Raw genomic sequence first — 17,727 nt, forward strand, 5'->3', positions numbered from 1 at the left:
TGCTACAGGAGGTGTGTAGAGCACCATACACTTTATGACTGCTGTAAAGGAACTATGAAATTAAAAAACATCTGGTTATGAGCAAAACCCTCTAGATATGCTTAGGGAAAACTGGATAATAGACTAAATTGCCTCCAGCAGGTAAATCTTACCAGTTGAGCACACAGCAACAACCACAAATTATTTAACAATCCAACTATAATAAATTATACAGCTTCCATCCACAGCAAACAAATACTTTAACCATATGCTAAACAGTGGGGAAAAGGGTTAAGAGTAACTGAATGTGTGTTCCATGGAACAGTAAGAGTCTCAGGTAATGGCAAGTCAGGCCTCAACAAATCTACTAGCCCACTCGCGATGGCGAGTCAGATTTTATTAGGACGAACTATATTTAAGGCCTACACCTCCTTTCTGGCATTTCGACAAACAGGTGTTTTGTTCACTCACAAAGTGAAGGAGCGTTAAATATGCCTTTAAATCTTGTTTTTATTTTGTCACATTTGTTCTGTGTTCAGAGACAGGTCAAAATCAGTTTACATCTACAATTACTTTACACACATTTAAATAGCTAAAAAGTGAACAATACAAACATTTCAAAATAGTTTTCAGTAATTATGAAAACCGTTGTTTTGTAATTCTGTGTGGTAAAAAAAATATTTTACTAGAAGAAAAATAAATCAAACCACTTTACATGGAGATGTGAGTAGGAAGCTGTCTCTGTATACCTTGTGGTGAGGTTGAGCTCCTCAACCATGTCCTCTATGTCAAATGTTATGTTTTCCCCAAAAGTTGGGTTGTTGTTAAGAGACATTCTCAGAATTATAACCCCTCCCCTAACTATGGTGAGTTTATATTTTTCCAAAAACAATTCTAAAGATACTTAACCAAGGCCCTAACAAGACTGTTAGTAATTTGGAAAAACGTGTCAATTCCCAAAAAATTCTGAATTCCACCGCTGAGCCACCAATGTAGGAACCTGGCTCTGTATATACCCAAGTGTGGTACAGTGTGCACGGAGTCCAGTGGATCCACAAAAGCTTACAGAGGTTAAAGTAGATAATATCTTACTCTTTATTTGTGGTAGTGTGGGCGAGCTGTAAGGCTTAATCCGAGGGTAGTGTTAAGCATTTATTGAACACTCTCAGGCAAGAAATGATTTCACACACTCAGACTGAACTCTGACCAAATCTTTTGTAAAAAATATTTCTTTGTTGTATTTTATTTTTAGAATGAAGCCAGACAGACTTGGTGCAGGTAAGAAACAATAATACTTTTTAGGTCTCGCCTGAGCCAGGGCACATGCGCTGCATGGCGAGACTTTTGAATCAAGCCAGAATTGGTGCAGGTAAGAAACAATAATACTTTTTAGGTCTCGCCTGAGCCAGGGCACATGCGCTGCATGGCGAGACATTTAGTAAACAGAGCTTTTGAAAGTGGGACCGCACTTTTGGCTGAAATTCTGCATGCGTTCACAGGCACAAGCAGAGACGCCATATGGCTTTCCTCTTGCTCGGCCAAGCGTGCGCGACTCGCTTCAATGCCCCTCCCCACCATAGAGCGAGTCTCGCAGCTTATTTTATTTTATTTTTTTAACTGAGCGTGAGGCGCGCGTGCAGCCAATGTTTGTTAAGTATATGGTATCCGTTGTGCCTGAGCACTACTCAAAATTATATAGATAGCGCCACCTCGTGGTAGACTGTCGTAAATAGTTTCTATTTGTGGAAGCTCTCCATGAGAGTGCACATGTTTTTGAGATGTCTATCTCATGAGCTTCTCTCCCTCCACACTCAGCATCACTCTCTTACAGGTGTGCTTCTGGCCCCAACCCGTGCTTATGTTGCTCTATCTTGCTCATGCGCTTCTGTATCCCACCGATGTTGCTTTCTCACTTTAGCTTGTGCTTCTGTCCTATCTGCCCATGTCGCTCTCATTGTACTTCTTAGTGGGCCCTCTAGCTCTCCTCTATGTTGCTCTCCTTTATTCCTGCAGTTGTTCCCCTGCCCCTCATTGCTGCCCCTCGCCCGCTACCCAGACTTCATTAAATAGTTTACAAAAAAGTGCTGGCGTGCATACGTGCACATTTTTTTATTGTTTTCTTTTTTAAACTTTCCTTCATGCTGTGCAGCATCTCCTTTGATGTTGTACAGCATGAAGACAGGACACTGGTCTCTAAGGCAAGACCTGTTGCTTTGCCAATTCTTGTTTAGGTGAGTCTTTTTTACCCAAAGAAAATCAATAAAACCAAATCTGGTGAAAGAGCACATTTTAAACAAAAAATATGACTCATCTGACTTTAGAAAGAAAGCAACAATGCTCTTGTTGGAGACGGCATACATTTTCACAGAAAAATTCAGGAAAATAATTTGTAAAAAATAAACAACGAAAAGCATTTGTACTGAAAGTAAAATGATTATATGACAGCCAACAAAACAAGCATTTGCAATGCAATAGGTCTCGCATGTGCGCGAGTTTGACATATTGGCATTGTAAATGACAATGGCTTTTATGTTTCAAAAACCAAAACATAAATAAAAGGCAATGTCATTTACAATAAAAATAGCTCAAACTCTCGCAAATGCGAGACCTATTGCATTGCAAATGCTTGTTTGATAATACAGTTGAATGAAGATACAGGTAGGTCGAATGTTCAGAAACCGTTGAAATTACTTTTTAATTTACTTTTCAGATTACTTTTTCTACTCCGTGATATGCCAAGATATCACACCTGGACATTTCCCGGATAAAAGGTAAGTAAAACATTTTTTATCAAAGGAAAATGCTACCTAGCAGTATGCATCTGTTCTTGGCATGTAGAGCTGCAGAGTTGTACACTTAGCATTAGATCGCCATTTAGTGTTGGGCTCGGATGATTGCATGTTGTTGTTGTCTTGGAAGGAGTCTTTGTAGTCACGAGATAGGTGACTCCTCCTTTGGACGATAGTGCGCTTGGGCATCGGCTCCATCCTTAGATTGTTTTTCGCCATAATGGGAAACGATGGAGTTAGTAGAAAGAAGAAAGTATGTCCATGCGTGTATATCTAATTAAGATAAAACTGGAACAGACACAGGTCCCGGGGAGGGGGGAGGGCGTGTACAACTCTGCAGCACTACGTGCCAAGAACAGATGCATACTGATAAGTAGCATTTTCCGTTCGAGGCATATGAGCTGCAGATTGTACACTTAGCATCGATTGTGCAGCAGTGTCTCCCCTAGCGGTGGTCACCTGTGTCTGTTGCAGTAGTTTGAAAGAGAGTTTTAAGGACAGCTTGGCCTACTGCAGCTTGCTGCTTGGCTTGCACATCAACACAATAGTGTTTAGTGAAGGTGTGTGTTGTAGACATGTTGCTGCCTTGCATATGTCTTCTAGAGGAATGTTTCCTAAGAAAGCCATAGAGGCTCCTAGTGTGCGTGTGGAGTGCACTCTAGGAGGAACTCTTAATGTGCGTTTTGCTTTGTGATAGCATATTTTTATACATTTAACAATCCACCTTGCAATGCCTGATTTTGAAATGGGATTGCCTTTATGTGGTGGAGAGAAGGCTACAAATAGTTGCTTTGTTTCGCGAAAGGACTTGGTCCTATCTATGTAATAGAGAAGAGCTCTTTTGACATCTAGTTGTGTAGAGCTCTTTCTTGTACCAAGTCTGGGTTTTGAAAAAACACTGGTAATTCAACTGATTGGTTTAGATGAAAACGAATAGTTTCTTACCTGTCGGTGTAGTTTTGCAGCTTGATGATCTTTCTGGATTTCTGGATTCACTATGCTGTGCATTATTCCGTGGTCTTGTAGTTGGGTCCGGATTCGTAGTCTTTTTTTTTTTTTTTTTGTAGCCCAGGTGGGCGTCGACGTCCCACCTCTTGGTGTATTTCCGGTGACGTCGGCACGCTTCCTGCGGAAGCTCCAACCCTTGGTCGCCATCTTCAGATTCTTTTTTCTCGTGTTCGTTTTGTTACCGAAGTTATGGCAATATTCAACTATAGTATTTTCAACGCTTTAAGGTTTCTTTTTCCAAGTATTGTCTTTGTTTCAACCACCTTTTATCTCCAGCCTCATCTTTCTGGCGGAGGTGGGTGGGTTCGCTAGTGAATCCAGAAAGATCATCAAGCTGCAAAACTACACCAACAGGTAAGAAACTATTAGTTTTGCAGCGTGAATCTTTCTGGATTCACTATGCTGTACATAGACTTTGTAGCGGTTTCTCATGTTTGTGGCGGCTGGGTGGAAGATGAGCGTTGGTTATTGAAAATGTGTTGAAGCACCCTTTGTCCGACCTGTGCTTCCTTGTTCATCTGTATGTCCACACAGTAGTGCTTCGTGAACGTGTGCACTGAAGCCCATGTTGCCGCCAGGCATATGTCCTGAATGGGTAAGTTAGCTAGGAAGGCTATTGTAGCTCCTTTTTTCCTGGTAGAGTGGGCACGTGTCCCCTCTGCTAGTTCCTGCCCTGCCCGCTTGTGGTAGACCTGTATTGTTTGGGAGATCCATCGCGCAATTGTTCCTTTAGTTACTGGTTTCCCCATGAAACTGTCAGCGAAGGACACAAAGAACTGCTTTGTTTTCCTGTGTTCCTTCGTTCTCTTAATGTAGTGCATGACTGCCCTTCTGGCGTCCAGGGTGTGCAGTGCCCTTTCAGCTCTTGTTGCTGGGTTTTGGAAGAAACTCGGTATTTGTATAGTCTGGTTCAAGTGGAACCTTGACACCACCTTTGGCATGAAGTGTGGGTCTGTTCTCATCACCACCCTATCGCTGTGTATCTGTATGTAGGGTTCCTGTAGCGTCAGTGCCTGCAGTCGCTCACTCTGCGCAGTGAAGTGATTGCTACCAGGAAAGCTGTTTTCATGGTCAGCATTTCTAGGGAGGCCTTGTGAATAGGTTCGAAAGGTTCCTTCATGAGTTCCGTTAGTACTAGGTTAAGGTTCCATGCAGGTGGTGGCACCCTCTTTGGCGGTGCGATCCTCTTTGCTCCCTCCAGGAATCTAACAACTTGTGATGTGAAGAAACTCTTGCACGTTTCTCCTCTCGTGTAAGCGACTATCGCTGCCAAGTGAACCCTCAGAGAGGATGAGCTCAGATTTTTGTCGAGCAGGTGCGTGAGGTACTTCAGCACTGTCGAGTGCTTTTTCATCTTATTGTGTAGCTTTTCCCTCCTGCACCACAGTGTAAATCTCTTCCATTTTGCTACGTAGCACTTCCGTGTGCTGGGTCTTCGTGCCTCCCGAAGTACCCTTAGGGTGCTTTCTGGCAGTTTCAAATGTGCAAACTATGTCCTCAGGAGCCACGCTACGAGGCTCAGGCTCTCTGGCTCTGGGTGCAGCACTTCTCCGTTTTGCAAGGAGAGTAGGTCTTTTCTCCTCCCGAATCTGTGGGGTGCGCTCTGTGTCATTTCCATGATCTACGAGTACCATGTCTGCCTGGCCCACTGCGGTGCGACCAGTATCAGGGTCATGTTGCTCGCTCTGCACTTGCTGAGTACCTTGTGTATCAGTGGCATTGGGGGAAAAGCGTAAGCAAATTTCCTGGACCAGTCTATCCATAGGGCATTCCCCAGGGAGCCCTCCCCGGGCTGCCTGGATGCGAAGTTTTGGCATTTTGCATTCTGGCGTGTCGCAAATAGGTCTACAGACGATGTCCCCCATCTGCTGAAGAGCCTCCTTGTCTCTTGTGCATTGAGTTCCCACTCGTGGGATGCCGATGTCTGTCTGCTGAGCCAGTCTGCTTCTACATTGTCCTTCCCTGGCAGATGTATGGCTAGCAGGTCTATTTTGAGTGCGATGGCCCATCTCCATATCTCCTGCGCAAGTTTTGAGAGCGGGGCTGATTGTGTCCCCCCCTGCTTGTTGATGTAAAACATCGCTGTTGTGTTGTCTGTCTGGATCAACACTCTCTGGTTGTACAGTTTTGTTTGGAAGGCCTTTAAGGCTAGGAAAACTGTCTTCAACTCCAGGTAATTGATGTGTCTGACCGCATCTGCTGGTGTCCACAGGCCTCTTACTTTGAGTTCCACCATGTGAGCGCCCCATCCCTTCTGGGACGCGTCTGTGGTAATGGTCACTGTTGGCGTTGGTGGCGTCAGAGGCTTCGCCCTTGTTATGTTCCCCATGTTCCACCATGTCATCTCTTTCTGCACTGCGTGCGTTACAACCACTAGATCCTCCCAACGACCTGTAGCTTGTGACCATTGATCCTGTAGCCATTCCTTTTGAGGTCTCATGTGGAGCAGTACGTTTGGCATTAGGTGTATGCATGATGCCATCATGCCCATGATTTTGCTCGCTGTCCTCACTGTCCGAGCTTGCCCCTTCCGGTAGAGTTGCGTCTCCCTCAAGAGCGCCATCGTCCTCTTCTCGCTGGGGAACACCTTGCTCTGTAAGGTGTCGATCTGTGCTCCAAGGAAGATCTTCCCCAATGGATGGAGAATCCTAGATTCATCAGCGTGTTGGTCACTCTCTGCGCGTGCTGCTTGCACGTTTTGTATGAGCTTGCTTTGATCAGCCAGTCGTCCAGGTAAGGGTACACGTGTATCCCTTCCATTCGTAGGTGTGCTGCGACTGTTGCGAGGCACTTTGTGAAAACCCTTGGTGCCGATTTGAGTCCGAACGCCAGGGTTGTGAACTGGTATTCGTCTTCTCCTATGATGAATCTGAGGAGGTGCTTGTGGCCCCTGTTCATTGGGATGTGCAGGTAGGCATACTTTAAGTCTATGGTGACCATGAAGTCCCCGCCTTGCAATTGAGGAAGTACCTCTTGTAGGGAGGTCATCTTGAACTTTTGCGTTCTTACGAACTTGTTTAAGAATCTTAGGTCCAGGATGGGTCTCATAGTTTCGTCCACCTTTGATCCAGGAAGTATGTGGAGTATACGCCCTTGTTCCTTTCCCTGTAAGGTACTGGTTCTAAGGCCTGTTTTTGCAGGAGCTCCCTTGCTTCCTCCCGAAGGAGCTCTAGTTCTTTTCTTGCTAGTGGACTTCTTTTTAGTCTCCTGTCCGTTGGCTTTCCTTCCAACTCTATGCAGTACCCGTACTGTATGATGTTGAGTATCCATTTGTCTGATGTTATACTCTTCCACTCCCTGAAGTAGTGCTTCAGTCTTCCTCCCACTGGTCTTACATGTACGGAGGTGTCTAGTTCGTGTATCTCCTGTCCGATGTGTATTTGCTCCACCCTGGGAGTTTTTGCTCGGGTGGGCACATGGAGTTTTATTGAGTCACTTAGAGGCGGGTTGCTGAACCCCTCTCTTATTCTGTCCACGTCCATTCCCTCTCCCGCGAAAGGACTGGCCTCTAGGTTGGTACTGTCAGGACTGCTTTTGCTGCCCCTGCTGTGTCTGGGTGTCTGCTTGGTGGGTTTGTTGGAATGCCTGGTGTGATGTTCCTGGCTGGTTTCCTCCCCTCCCGTTAGGTCTTCGTGAGGGGGTGCCCCTTTTCGTACCTCTGAACTGCAGTGCCCCCATGGATCTTGCAGTTTCATTATCTTTCTTCAGTTGACTGAGCTTCTCGTCAACTGGAGCCCGGAACAGCGTTTCTCCGTTGAACGGTGTGTTGAGGATGCTGTGCTGCACCTCTGGCTTGAAGCCCGAAATTCTGAGCCAGGCTCGTCTTCTTTCCATGATGCCCATCTTCATGAGCCTGCTGGAGGTGTCTGCTCCGTCCAGGGCAGTCTTGAGACAAGAATTGGGTACATTCTTTCCCTCTTCGACAAGGTTCTCCGCCCTTTGCTTGAATTCCTGTGGCATATTCTTTATTAACTGGCCCAGCTCTTCCAGGATCTGTTATTGGTGTTTGTTGAGCAGTGCATTGGAGTTCGCCATGCGCCAGTCCATTGCGGCATTCCGTTCAATTCTTCTCCCCACCAGGTCCATCCTCTTGCTTTCTTTGTCTGGAGGTGGCCCAGAAGTGGTAGGCACATTGGCCCTCTTTCTTGCTGTGGCTGCGATGATGGAGTCTGCTGAGACCAATCCCTGAATGTAGGGTGGGTCTTTGGAGGAATGTTTATACTTTTTCTACGTCCTGCGAGTGACGGCTTTGCATGTGGCTGGTTCTTTGACAGCCTCTTTTCCCTGTGCCATGACACTGTCGAGCATGGGCAGGAACTGGCTCCTTGTTTGTGTAGGGAGCAGTGTCTCTAGAAGGAAGTCTGCTTTCTACTTCTCTTCGTCGAGTTTCACCTTGAAAACTGCAGCTGCATTCCTGATGACTGTGTTGTAGAATCCGATGTCATCCGGCGGCGAGGGCCTCGAGGTATACGTGTCGACTGCTTCCTCTTGACTCTCGGTGTCGATGTCCTGCCAATCTGTATCCTGAGCTTCTGAGGATGCAGACCCGAGGAGTGTCCTGCGGTCGTCGTCTCCTTCCTCATCGTAGTATGAGGCCTCCTCCTCCTCTTGGTCGTCGAAGGTCTCGACCATCGACTGTCCTTCCACGTCGTAGTCCTCCTCCTGTTTCCTCGACCACCTGTAGCTTAGGTTTCGTCGGGATTGTGTATTCCTTCATCTGGCGTCAAAATCTTTTTTCCGCTGCAGGATGTTTTCCATCTCGGCCTCGATCAGTTTTCTCTTTTTCTCCATTTCCGCCGCGTGGTCTGCGTCAAATGGGTCAGCCGATCTTTTCGGCGCCGAGCCGACTTTCGTTGTCGAAGGTTTCGGTGCTGAGCTGGCTCTCGGGTCCTTCGGGTCTTTCTCCCTCGGCGTCGAACGCTCCTTTTCGGGGGCGATTTTCGACGTCTTCTGCTGTTCTCCAGCTCTCGGCGCCTGGGAGTCCTTTTCAGAGGATCCGCTGTGCCTTGGTGTAGCCGCGGACGCCGAAGTTTTCGCCGTCGGCACTTTCGAGGTTTTGCCCTCAATATTTCGAGACTCGGGGTCTCTCGGTGCCTTAGGGGTGGTAGAGTCTCCTACCTTCTTTGGAGTCTTCGTAATATCGGTCTCTACGACCGTGTAGCCGTCGTGTTCGGCGGTGGCGTTGTCCTCCTCGTCTGATGATAGCCCCAAGTCTCGAAGGGACGGTGGCTGCCCCTTGCCCTGCATGGTGGCGTTGGCTATCCTCTATCTTTTACTCACTCGAAGAGTCTTCGGCGTGAAGACGGAGCAGGCGTTGCAGTCGTCGCTCTCGTGGTCGACCGGTAGGCAAAGGTTGCAGACCGGGTGCTGGTCCTTCTGCGCGTACTTGTGGTGGCAGTTACGGCAGAATTTGAATGGAGTGTTGTCCATCTCATGCGTTCAGGGGGCCCCCTGAGCTTACATTCTCCGATGGACGTCGAAGTTCTTGAAGTTCTCGAAGTTCTTCGACTCCTTCGTCGTCCTCTTCGATGACGTTTTCTTTGGTAGTCTTCTCAATCTCTTTTCTTGCAAAAAGGTGCGGATTTTCTTCTTCTTTCTCCAAAAATATCTGGAGCCCTTTTGGGAACGAATCAGACCCAACCGCGGAAAAAAGAATCTGAAGATGGCGCCCAAGGGTGGGAGCTTCAGCAGGAAGCCTGCCGACGTCACCGGAAATACACCAAGAGGTGGGACGTCGACGCCCACCTGGGCTACAAAAAAAAAGAAAGAAAGAAAGAAAAGACTACGAATCCGGACCCAACCACAAAACCGCGGAATAATGCACAGCATAGTGAATCCAGAAAGATTCACGCTGCAAAAGGAGTAATTACTTTAGGAAGGAATTTAGGATTAGTTCTTAGAACCACTTTGTTACGGTGTAATTGTAAGAAAGGTTCTTGTACAGTGAAAGCTTTAATTTCACTAACTCTTCTAAGAGACGTAATAGCAACAAGGAAAGCTGTTTTCCTTGTGAGAAATTGTAGTTCACATTTGTGTAAAGGTTCAAAAGGGGGTCCCATGAGCCTTGTAAGAACAATGTTTAAGTTCCACACTGGAGAGGGTGGTAACCTAGGAGGAATAATTATTTGTAATCCTTCCATAAAAGCTTTTATTGCTGGTACTCTAAACAACGACATATGTTGTCTGTTTTACAGATATGTGGCAATGGCTGCAAGATGTAAACGTATAGATGAATAAGCTAGATTACATCTTTGTAAATGTAGAAGGTAACAGATAATATTTTGGATGGAAGTATCTAAGGGATCAATTTGATTATTTTTGCAGTAAATGGCAAATCTTTTCCATTTAGCAACATAGCAAGCTCTAGTAGTAGGTCTTCTGGCTTCTTTAATGATATTCATACAGTCTGATGGCAGGTTAAGGTAACCAAACTCTAAGACTTCAGGAGCCAGATCACCAGATTCAGTTAATTTAGATCTGGATGCCTGATGTCTCCATGGTTCTGCGTTAACATCGATGGTCTGAGAGACAGTTTTTGGTGTGGAACTAGAGAGAGTTCTAGCAGTGTGGTGAACCACGGTTGGCGTGCCCATGTGGGAGCTACCAGAATCAGTTTGAGAGACTGTTGTCTGAGCTTGCGTACCACTAGTGGTATTAGTGGGGTTGGCGGAAAAGCGTACACAAATCTGCCTGCCCAGTTCATCCATATCGCATTGCCCTTGGACAACGGGTGTGGAAACCTGGCGGCGAAGGTTGGGCATTTTGCGTTTTCATGGCGGCAAACAGGTCTATGTCTGGATGACCCCACTTGTGAAAGAATGCTTGAAGAACTTGCAGATGAAGTTCCCATTCGTGAATCTGTTGTGTCTGTCGACTTAACAGATCGGCTATGTGATTGTGAACTCCTGGAAGGTGTTCTGAAAGCAGATATATCTTTTGTGGAATGGCCCATCTCCAAATGGTTTGTGCGAGTTGGGACAGTTGCAGGGAATGTGTGCCTCCTTGTTTCTGTATGTAGTACATGGCTGCCATGTTGTCCGTCCGGATTAAGCAGCTTTGTTCTGTATGTGTACTTGGAAGGACTTTAGTGCCAGGAAAAGAGCCAGCAACTCTAGGTGATTGATGTGAAGCACCTTTTGTTGAGCAGTCCATCTTCCCTGAGTTGTGTGGTGGAACAGATGTGCTCCCCATCCTGTCAGGGATGTGTCTGTTGTCAGTACTATTTGTGGAACAGGCTCGAGGAACGGACACCCTCTGGACATGTTTTTGGTGTTCCACCACTGCAGAGAGCGATGTGTGCGGCTGTCTACCAACACCAGGTCTGTCAGTTGTCCTTGTGCCTGATTCCTCTGATGTGCTAGACATTCCTGCAATGGACGCATTTGCAGTCTTGCATATGGTACAATAAAAATGCAAGATGCCATCATGCCTATTAGTTGCATGAACACTCTGGCTGGGAAAGAGTGTTGGTTTTGAAACCTTGTGACTAAGGCTTGAATGCTCAGTATCCTGGCTGGACTGGGATAATCTAGAGCTGTATTGGTGTTTATTGTAGCCCCTAGGTATTGATGTATGTGAGAGGGCTGTAGATGTGACTTGTTGTGGTTTATTGTAAATCCCAAGTTGTGCAATGTCTGAATTGTGTGGGATGTGTGTTGAACACACTGGTTGAATGACGTGGCTTTTATGAGCCAATCGTCTAAGTAAGGAAGGACATGGATATGTTGTCTTCTGAGATGTGCTGCTACTACTGCTAAGCACTTTGTGAACACTCTTGGTGCTATTGTTACCCCGAATAGAAGGACTTTGAATTGATAGTGTTGTCCTTCTAGCACAAACCTGAGATACTTCCTGTGAGAAGGATGTATGGGAATGTGAAAGTAGGCGTCTTTGAGGTCAAGTGTATTGAGGAAATCACCTTGTTGCAATAATGGGAGCACTTGTTGTAAAGTGATCATGTGAAAATGATCTGAGTGTATGTACAGATTGAGAGGCCTCAAATCTAGAATTGGTCTTAGTGTCCCATCCTTTTTTGGGTATTAGGAAGTAGAGTGAATAAACCCCTGTTCCTGGATGTTGCAATGGAACTAGCTATATTGCATCTTTTGTAGCAATGAGAGAACCTCTTAATGGAGCAGCGCTAGATGTTCTGTGGACATTGGACGCTGTCTGGGTGGCATATTTGGAGCGGTAGCTGTAAGCTCTAGGCAGTAACCATACTGGATAATCTGTCTTACCCACTTGTCTGTTGTGATGGAATTCCAGACCTGTAGGAACTGACCTGCATTCAGCCGCCCTGCACCCTGGAGAAAAGAACCCGAGGGGCACCTACGTCCCCAAGCCCTCCAACTTACCTGTCCAGCTGTTAGTTCCTCCCGGAAGTCTTGCTGGACCAAGCCTCCAGCTAAAACCCAAAAACAGCAATACCCATTGAAAACAACAGGGCATCCGACGCCTAAACAGCACCATGCACCCAGCCACCCCATGTGCCACTGCGGGTGCTCTTTGGGTGTTAACTCAGATCCCCCTTTGCCCTGAGCTAAACCCCAGGAGCTTTGCTCCCACAACCTTGTGGCCTGCTGGTGAGCAGCCACTAATCTGAGGCCCCCTATCCCCACTGGATAACACTGGGCCTCAGCACTTTGCACCCGGCCGCCGTAGTGCCACTGAGGGTGTTTTGAGAGTGCATTCTTGACCCTGGGGGAACCGTAGTACTAACACCAGAATACCAACTCCCGCAACAAAGTACTTACCTGTTAACCGATTACTTCATAACTCTCCATGGCGGGGACTGAGAGTTGTGCTTCACCTCGCCTCCCCCACCTAAGGAGTGGGGTTGGCAAAGGTGGGCACATCTTCTTGCCTCACTTGGTTTTCCCACCGGTTCTCCCGCCCAAAGTGGGGGTCAGTACCGGTGGGGACCAGTCGCCGGAAGCAGTAAAAGGCTTGGGGCTTTAAAGCTTCCCCTTCATGGACCCTGCCCATCCTGGGGGAAGAGGCTTGGCACCTCTTCCAAGGATGTGCATTGTTTCAGGCACCCGAGAACAGCAGGCTCTTGACCCAGGGGTCCAGAAACATGTCTGGTGGTGGCAGCTGAAAGCAGCCACTCAGCCTGGACACTAATGGTAGAACGTATTTCAGGGGGTATCTCTAATATGTCCTATGTGTGCATATTTCATTGAATCCCACACTGGCATCAGTGTGGGTTTAATGTGCTGAGAAGTTTGATACCAAACTTCTCAGTTTTCAGTAAAGCCATTATGGTGCTGTGGAGTTTGTAATGACAAACTCCAAGTACCATATACTCTTAATGGCATTACTGCACTTACAATGTCTAAGAATTGGTCTAGACACTGTAGGGGTACAGGGCTCGTGCACCTGTACACTCACCACTGGTATAGTGCACCCAGCTAGAGGGGCGGCTGATCTGTGCCAGGGCAGTGGGTTGTAGGCATGGCACACAGGGATGTGTGCCATGTCGACTCTTCACTTTGTTCTGCACCCCAAAACATGCAGCTTGCAAAGGCAGTGTGTGAGTGTAAAGGTACAGGGCCTCTAAGGGTGGCACCAAAAGTGCTGCAGCCCTTAGAGGCCTTCCCTTGTCACAGTGCCTTGAGTACCTGTGGTACCATTTACCAGGGGCTGACCTGTGGCGTGAGAGTGCCAATTGGGTTTTGTCTTCAATGCAGTTTTAGGGAAAGAACATAGGTCCTGGGTACCTGACTGGCAGGAGCCCAGGGCGCCCTCAGTCAAAGTACACCAGCAGTTCAGCAAAACGTGGGGACAACCGAGCAGAAAGAGGGCACTTTCTCACAGCAAACAAATAGATATATAAGCTAGTCCAGTTTGCTGTAACTGCAACAGGTAACATATGTTTTGTACAGAAGTATCTATAGGATTGATTTTATTATTACAATAGAAACCAAAACGTTTCCACTTTGCTGCATTACATGCTCTGGTAGTAGGCTTTCTTGCTTCTTTCAGAATATTCATACAATCTGGTGGTAGATTTCAATAACCAAACTCTGACTTCAGGAGCCAAATCGCTAGGTTTAGTTCTTTGGGATTTGGAGGTCTTATTTCTCCACTTTTAATGTTAAAAGTAAAGCGCAGGTGCCACGATTATAGCAAAAGTAAAGAAATAGAAGGTTTTTTCGATTTCTTTACTTTTGCTATAATCGACGGCACCCGCGCTTTACTTTTAATGTTACAAGTAAAGCGCCATTGCCGAGATTATAGCAAAAGTAAAGAAATAGAAAAAAAAATCTATTAATTTTCTTTTGCTATAATCGCGGCACACGCCTTTACGGCGAGAAAGTGAAAGAAAACATGGCGCGCGTGCTTGTGCGCATGAGCGCTAGCTGGTGGCCGCTTGGCCGCTTTTGGAAGCATTTCCAAAAGTGGCTTACTAAATGTCTCGCCAGAACAGCGCATGCACTGCTCTGGCGAGATCTAAAAACTGCATTCTTGTTTTTCCCCAGAGGTTAACATAACAAAGCTTAAAAAATGCAGTGTCCAATTTTTCCTGAAAAACGTACTTACCTTTTTGCAAACATCTTGGTCTTAAAATAGATCTTGAAAGAAGCGTGTTTTTTTTTAATTGGTGTGGATCTCCTTTTTGAGTCAGACATTTATTAGTCACTGTGGGCATAACGTATGCTTACACTCCTCTGTGTTAGGCCTAAGGCTGCTCGCACACACTACCACAAATAGAGCACTTTGGGTTTACACTGAGCCCTGTACACTTCTGGGGGAATCTCTGATCTCTGTGCAAGATATAACCACATAGTGTTATACCATATACAGAGCCATGTTCCTACATCAGGTAAAGGAATAAGGAGGGTGTGAGAAGTTGGCCTGATATGCAGTGCTCACTATTCTAGTGATCACTATGTATCAGTCCAAACAACCCTTATTGATGATTGGTTGTAAGTCAACCTTATAGACCAGCTATCCTAGTAGCATGGATACGAGCAGTCTAAGGCTAAGACTCTAGAGGGCGTGTTAAGCCAGCTGTTTTACCATCACATTACCCCTTGAACACCAAGTGAAAGGACACCACACAAGTTGTTATGAAAATAAACAGATATTTATTTATAACAAGTCTACCCTGAACTCTTTATGAGTCAGGGAGCTAAGCACACAACAAAACTCTTACAAAAATACTTTAAGTCGCACAATTCACACAAATGCCCTAGGGGCACGAAAAACCATATACTACAAAAGTGGAATGCGAAATTACTAGCAGGTAAGTACTACTCTCATAGGCTTTGGGATCGCTAGGACTGGACTACTGAACCTTTAGATTGCTAGCAGGAGACCTAGGGACGTCGTGTGCAGAGTGGGAACTCTCACGCGTAATGCGGAACAAAGTCTATGGATCCTAGTATATGCAAAGTTAGAGTTTTCGGGCGAACCCGACTAGGTAGGTCAAAAACGAAAGTGGATCTAGACACAGAGAGGGGGCCTACGCTGGAGCACCGGAGTACTCGGTTTACCTAGCCCAGGGGCTGCGGCTGCATAGGGTTCAAGTGTCGTCGGGTTTCTTCGTTGATGAACCAGGAGCCTGAAGAAAGAGTTGCTGGCAGGCGGCCAGTGAAGAAAGTTCGGAGTGATCCAAGCCTGGATCAGGGAAGAAGAGGACCTGAAAGCAGAGGGGACCAAGTTCTGAATCACTAGCCAGTGATTAAGTGGGCACCAGGATGGCACCGGGCGAAGTCACCGCAGTCAGGTGAGTGGGCGCTGCTGGGCTCTGCAGTCTCTCGGACCAGGAGGCGTTGTCGGCGACCAGGATGGAGGTGCGAGCTGTCCCACGAAGGTTCTTGCTGTCGACGTCGCTGGACCCAGGATTGGGCAACAAGTCTTGGCAAATGCAAGGCCCACGCGGTGGACCTAAAATGGCGTCTTGAGTGGACCAGGAGGGTCCAGGGTGCTTCTCTGATGGAGGGAAGCAAGGGCCAGTCTGGAGCAACCAGACCAGCAGTGTTTGTCGTCGTGGAGCGTCGTGAAGGGGCCACTAGCCAACGGGCAAGCGACCTGGACAACGCGGTGAGCAGCAAAAAGCAGAAGGGCCCCACGCAGATCTCGTGGATGCAGGGGGGCTGAACTTCGGTGCTGGAGCTGCTCAGGGTCGGGGCTTCTCTTACCCCAAAGCACTCAGTCGAGGGTCACTCGGGAGTCGTGCTGGACAAGCGTCGTGCAGTTCTGAAGATGGCCGGTCCCTCGAGGTCTCGTCACACCCACGGATCACAGCTGGGCTGATGATGCAGGTTGAGGTCAGAGGTGCCAGGGAAGCCGGTTCTCGTCGTGCTGGAGCAGTCTTGATCCGAAGGAGAGACTGGCAACAAACCGCGAAGCTTGGTTGGTGCCTGCTGCTGCAGGGTGACTACTCCTTAGTCACAAGGGAGAAATCTTAGGAAGAGTCTTGAGTTCCTTTCGTGGAAAGTCGGTTCAGGATTCAAAGATGATCTGATTTGGAAGGGGGCCAGTTCCTACCTTTATCCTGCAAAAAGGGGCTGGCACGCGACTAAGTCCTGCCCTATGGGTGGGACTAGGAGGGGAGTGGTTACACCCCTCTCCTTTGGCGGGCTTTCCCCAGGCCAGGGGCTGGAGTGCCCCTGGAACTGGTTTCAGCCGGCCTATGCACAGTGAGCACCGGGGTGCCACTTGCAGTCACCTTCCTCTAAAGCCCTGCCTACCTAGGATACACAAAATCCTGTCTGGGACGGTGCTGGCACCGCCCCTGACAGGAAACCCTTTGTCCTTGCCTCCTGCTCTGGGAGGACTCCCAGCAGCAGGAGGGCAGACTTGTGTCTCGGTGGCAGCATCCATCTTGTGGAGCTGAGGCTATGTCTGACTTTAACCGGGGTTACAGGTTACATACATGTCGTGTCCCTCTAGAAGGGTGGAATGCTAACCCCGTCGCCAGAATTGGCGAGGGGTTAGTATTCCAATTCGTATGACACCTTACTCGACATGTTTTGATAAAGCGATACCAGAGTTGGCATATAACCGCGAGGATTATAATGCACTTAAGAGTATATGGTATGCGATATCATGGAAACGGCTAAGGGATGGATCCCGAAAGCCGCAGACAGGCTCAGCTCATGCCAGAGCACTATCTCACACGATTCCAAGCACTCTGCCTTCAGGATTGTCAAGGCCTGCCATAGGAGTGACTGATAGGAGATCTGTGTGTCCATTTTTAGGGTTAGATATAGGTATACTATATCTAAAGCAAAGGGTGATTACACCACCTTGCCCCAGCTGTCAAGCAGCCAGTTGTGTCAGATTTGGATGGCCAGCCAGGGGTGGCATAATACATGCTGCAGCCCCTGGTAGGCCCTGGGTACACCTATGCCCTGGGTACCTAAGGCACACTGTACAGGGACTGATAAGGTGACTCAGTATCCAATTAGATATGTACCTAAGGTACATGGAATCTATTTTACAGAGAGAGCAGTAGGCCTGGGGTCCTGAATAGCAGGGCCCCAGGTCAACTAAGTCAGAAAACCAGCAAAACACCAGGCAAAAAGTTGGGGGCAACCATAGTCAGGGATCTACCTTCCTACAGAGGGTAACTACAGATTGTCTACATGTGTTTAAATGTTATTTGAGTGTATTTTACGCTGCTATGACAACAGTGTTTGAGGGTTCGCAGAAAATGGGACTAATTTAAGCTAATGACTTTATGAAAGATCCAAAGCTGGAGAACATTTTTTTCTACAGCTGTTTAGGAGAGGTTTGCTTATCAATCACAACACAAAGAGCGGTCTACTGTGATCAGATATGGTCCCTGTACCCAATGCCCATGAGCACCTTCTGCAGATGCCATTTTAATATTAATTGTTTTGTTTTTACCTGATTGCTGCTGGGATAGCAATGGAGTAGCAGGGTGGTCAAAGGGAGCAAGCTTATCAATTAGAAGCAAAAAGAGCAACCATTAATATAC

General features: G+C 47.2%; 1 protein-coding gene across 2 annotated transcripts in view; it reads right to left on the reverse strand.

The window, feature by feature from the left end:
• KMT2A (lysine methyltransferase 2A) overlaps nt 1-17,727 on the reverse strand; it is a 1,541,152-nt gene that overhangs the window by 869,373 nt on the left and 654,052 nt on the right. The gene's annotated exons all lie outside the window — the stretch shown is intronic.

This window comes from Lissotriton helveticus, chromosome 3_1 (assembly GCF_964261635.1).
Source record: "Lissotriton helveticus chromosome 3_1, aLisHel1.1, whole genome shotgun sequence".
NCBI classification, from domain to species: domain Eukaryota; kingdom Metazoa; phylum Chordata; class Amphibia; order Caudata; family Salamandridae; genus Lissotriton; species Lissotriton helveticus.